This window comes from Procambarus clarkii, chromosome 12 (genome assembly GCF_040958095.1).
Source record: "Procambarus clarkii isolate CNS0578487 chromosome 12, FALCON_Pclarkii_2.0, whole genome shotgun sequence".
Taxonomy (NCBI): Eukaryota; Metazoa; Arthropoda; class Malacostraca; order Decapoda; family Cambaridae; genus Procambarus; species Procambarus clarkii.
The window spans coordinates 40,135,785-40,140,861 of NC_091161.1; the positions used below are offsets into that span (position 1 = coordinate 40,135,785).

Genomic DNA, 5,077 nt, shown 5'->3' on the forward strand with positions numbered 1-5,077 from the left:
CCTGCAGGATTCTCTTTCCGTTCGTATTTCTGATGTTTCTCCTCGTGTTGTTCCTTCTTTGCCCCCGTGGAGGGTCCCTCTTCCGCGGTTTTGTACATCCTTGACTCGTATCACTAAAGCTTTTACCCCTCCTACAGTTCTAAAACGCCTTTTCCTCGAGCACTTTTCTTCTCACTCCCGCTCCGTTTCTGTCTTCACCGATGTGTCTAAGTCAGCGGACGGTGTTGGCTACTCTGTTGTTTTTCCTGATCGCACTTATATGTGTCGCTTGCCTCCGGAGACTAGCATCTTTACAGCGGAACTTTATGCTATTCTCTATGCTCTTCGTCTCCTGCTTTCTCGTTGTCAGTCTTCCTTTGTGGTTGTTGTTGACTCTCGTAGTGCCCTCATGGCTCTCGGGTGCTTTAATCCAGTTCATCCGGTAGTTGTCGAGATCCAGCATTGGCTGTTTCTCGTTCACAGTAAATTTAAGTCAGTTGAGTTTTGTTGGGTTCCCAGCCATATTGGCGTGTCTTTAAATGAGCGTGCGGATGCTGCCGCTAAGGAAGCTGTCCGCTCTTGTCCCATCTCTCGTAAAGGCATTCCGTATTCCGACTTTTACCCGGTTATCCATTCCTCAGTCCTTACCCGTTGGCAGGCTTCTTGGTTGTCTGTTACTGGTAACAAGCTACGTACTCTTAAATGTTGTGTTTCCTCGTGGCCGTCCTCCTTCCACCGTAACCGGCGGTGGGAAACAGCTCTAGCGAGGTTGCGTATTGGCCATACTCGCTTAACCCATGGTCACTTGATGGAGCGCCGCCCTGCTCCTTATTGTCCTAGTTGCATTGTCCCTCTTACGGTCGTGCATGTCCTTCTTGAATGTCCTGACTTCCAGGACGAGCGTGTGTCTTGCTTTCCGACCGCCCCTCGCGGTCACCTATCCCTCGATAGAATTCTTGGTGACTCGGATACTTTTGATATCGTTCGCCTTATGCGTTTTTGTTCTCGTATTGGCATCCTTGGTGATATTTAGCGCCCTCTGATTATTTTGCGTATTTGATGGTGCTACATAGCCTTCCCGGTTTGGTGCCTTCTTTTGATAATTACTTACTTCCACCCTTGTTGTGACGCCAGAAAAGCAGCAATGCACTGAATAATACATGTTTTATTGTTACCAGCCGGGTTTGGGTTGAAGACCTCATGCCGTCCCCTTAGAAATGGGGGATAAGGGACATAATCCCCCAAAACTGACCTTACACTTGCATTACAGATGACGATTTTGAGGAAATCGACATTATATAATATGAAACCACTCCCCTCTGTTTCTGAAAGGAGATCTTCCAGTCGTGTAATCATATAAGCCACCCAGCTATCAATAAGATTACCCACATCCTCAAGAGTTACCAGTCTAGCGGGTGTTGTTATGAAGTGTTCTCTAAAGTCATCATCTTCCGTGAGTCGTTGTTTCAAAAGTGTTACCTTTACCTCGAGGAGGATTTTTAATGATGAAATAAAATTGCCATGTCCCCCAAGAGAATTCATGTAATTCTCTATTTCAGATATGTAATAGTCCCTAAAGTTGCTTAGGAGTCCTATAGGGTCTGTGGCGAAGGCTGAGGGGATGGAATATTCCAGCCTAGTAAAGAGATTCCCCAGAGCCCCCACCCTATTAATTAAGTGTGGAGTGTCTATAGCATCCTCCTCATCTGGGGAATTTTCATCACTATTTAGGGCATTAAGTCTATTGATGACAGGGGGTCTAAGACCACTAGGGCCCGGCTGAGAGATGTCACCCCTATCACCATCATCACCATCATCATCATCACTCATCGCTTCCTCTCCCCCCTCCCCTCCACCTAAGGGGTTATTGTCACGCTGTGCTTTGTCATGTTCCTCCCCTACCTGCCTCTGAATCGCTCCTGGAATGGAATAATAATAAATAATAATAATAATAATAATAATAATAATAATAATAATAATAATAATAAAAAGGCAACACCCTCTCACTAACCCCCATGACATAAGTTCTCAAAAAAGATTCTTAAGAGAAATAAAGGTGGAGGGTTTATTCACTCACCACGGGGGCATGTTTGTAGATGTTCAGAGGTCAAGTCCTCACACACAGAGGTCCCACAATTATCACAAGGGGAAGTGTGGTGAGGTCTCAAGGATGTATTTCCACACAAAAAGCACAAGAAGCCATCCTCTCTGGAAGGGAGGGTGGGCTGGCGACGTTTACCTAATGAAGGAAATAGTGTATAATTTATATACACTCTCTCTCCCACACTCATGGAGAAGGGGAAAACCCTTCTTAATATTTTTTTTATTTGAAATAAATGAATAAATAAATATATAAAATACGGTCATACCTCCAGCACAGGTTCTCCTGTGTTCACCACTAGACTGTACACATACAGTTTCTCCACAGAAGAAACATGTGTAACACCTATGAACGAAGAGATGTGATGACCCCCATCCACAAATTCTACAAATATCACCAACTCGAGACATAACGATCACGCTTACCTAAAATAAATAAATAAATAAATATATATATATATATATATATATATATATATATATATATATATATATATATATATATATATGTATATATATATATATATATATATATATATATATATATATATATATATATATATATATATATATATATATATATATATATATCCCCCCAGCACTCAAATCACTCCACTTCTCATTCCTGCCCCTACTTATCTATATAAATATATATATATATATATATATATATATATATATATATATATATATATATATATATATATATATATATATATATATATATATAATATATTTATATTTATATATATATATATATATACATATATATATATATATATATATATATATATATATATATATATATATATATATATATATATATAACCCTTATATGAAATAGATACTAATTTACTTACATCTCGGTCTAGACGGGGAGGAGAGTGGATGGTTTGGTCACAATTCAATAATACATGATGTGGGGGAGGTGTAGCGTCCTTTTATTGACTCGGAAACGTGGGGGGCAACGTTGCCACATACAACACCTCTCAGTCCTTTTGTAAGAGAAGGGTTAGGCCTGCTGTAGAAAACTTTTTTTTTTTTTCTCTCTCTCGTCTGGAGGTCATCACTAGGGGACTTCTACTTCAAAAAAACATCAGGAGGACTGGCTATGTCCTGAGGGAGACACATCCCTTGATGGGTGAATACACTCACACACACACACTCACACACACACTCTCACACACACACTCTCACACACTCTCACACACACACACACACACACACACACACACACACACACACACACACACACACACTCAATATATATATATATATATATATATATATATATATATATATATATATATATATATATATATATATATATATATATAATATGAATATATAAGCGACCACTCCATAGGTAATTGAACCATTTATGGGGAAAATATGGAGGAGTGTGCGTCTGTCACAGACGAGCAACTTAATATTTTCCACCACCCAGCAAGAATATTTGTAGCTGGATTCAGTAATTCTGGGAAAACGACCCTAGTGGGGAATTTATGTGTTAAATACCACGGAAAATTCTCAAAAATTTTAGTGTCATCTGCAAATAATACAGAACAACCTCTTTCAAACATTCCATCTCTGCGAAACAAGGTTACTGTCTCCCAGGATCTGATTAACCCACTAGAGTATAAAGATCCTTTTTCAAATGAGTCAGTTTTGTATATAATTGATGACTTATACCTGGAAGCCATACAGAGTCCAATTATAGCCAATATCTTCACAAGAGGGAGACACGGTAATATTTCCGTAATTCTAATTAGTCAAAATTTGTTTCCCCAGGGGAAATACGCCAGGACAATAACTCTGAATTGTAGTCATTATATATTAATGAAGCAGAGAGACATAAGCCAACTTGAAATTTTAAGTGGACAGTTATATGGGCGAAAAACAACTAGTAGTTTCGTTGAAATATACCGTCGGGCAATATCCCAGAACAAGTATGGTTACTTATTGGTCGATCTGACGGTTCCTGAGGCATTACAACTACGAACGAGCATCACCAACGAAGACCACTGTGAAATTGTGTATCAAATGTAATCAACAACGACAACAAAAAAATGTCTCTAACGACACAGAAACGAACAATTCTCACCAGTATCTATAATGACATTTCTAGCCCAGGTGGTTTCACAGGGTCAATTCAAAAATTGTATAAGGCTGCCAGACTTAAAGACCCCAACATTAGTGTTGCAGATGTGAAGGAATTTCTCCATGGGGAGCGATCTTACACATTACATAGAGGAAATTTAGTTAGGTTCCCCCGACGGAAAATATTAGCCCCTAAACCTCGTACCATAATTGCCTGTGACCTAGGGGACTTTTGTAGTTTACAAAAATACAATAATGGTGTTAAATATATTTTAATTTGTGTCGATGTTTATTCCCGCCTAATGCAGACTCAAACTTTAAAAACAAAAAATTCGAGTGAAGTGTTAGTCGCTCTGAAGAAGATATTAGAGAAAACGCCTCAGTTTCTCGGTGTAAGGCGGATATTCACTGACCGAGGTAGAGAATTTTACAACAAGTCAGTTCAAAATTATTTTAATAAGAAAAATATTAAATTATATAGTGTATTTTCGGAAATGAAATCTAGCATAGTGGAGCGAGCCATCAGAACTTTAAAACATAAACTGTATCATTATATGACTCAAGCTAATTCATTAAAATACACCCACATCCTCCCTAAAGTTGTGGACGTGTACAACCACACTTTCCACAGGATGCTAAAAAATACTCCTCATGCCATTCATAAGTTGCAAAATATTGAAGATATACGAAGACAGTTTAAGGTCATGTATTTAAACAATGACTCCTCCATAACTGCCATCAGTCCACGGCTGCACCTTGGACAGCATGTGCGATTGGCAAAGCGCAGGAATATATTTCACAAAGGCTTTTGGCACCAAAATACAGAAGAAATATTTGTAGTGTCACATATTGACAGAACACATCCAATCCCGACATATAAAATCAAAGATTTAAACAA

The 5,077-nt window shown here is 38.7% G+C and overlaps 1 long non-coding RNA gene across 1 annotated transcript; it reads right to left on the reverse strand.

Moving 5' to 3' along the window:
• Positions 1 to 1,787: 1,787 nt before the first annotated feature.
• Positions 1,788 to 2,503, reverse strand: LOC138364150 (uncharacterized). The gene is made up of 3 exons (XR_011228325.1): positions 2,349 to 2,503; positions 2,057 to 2,218; positions 1,788 to 1,898 (listed from the first exon to the last, which is right to left on the reverse strand). It is a non-coding gene; the product is annotated as an uncharacterized lncRNA (long non-coding RNA).
• Between the last annotated feature and the right edge of the window lie 2,574 nt (positions 2,504 to 5,077).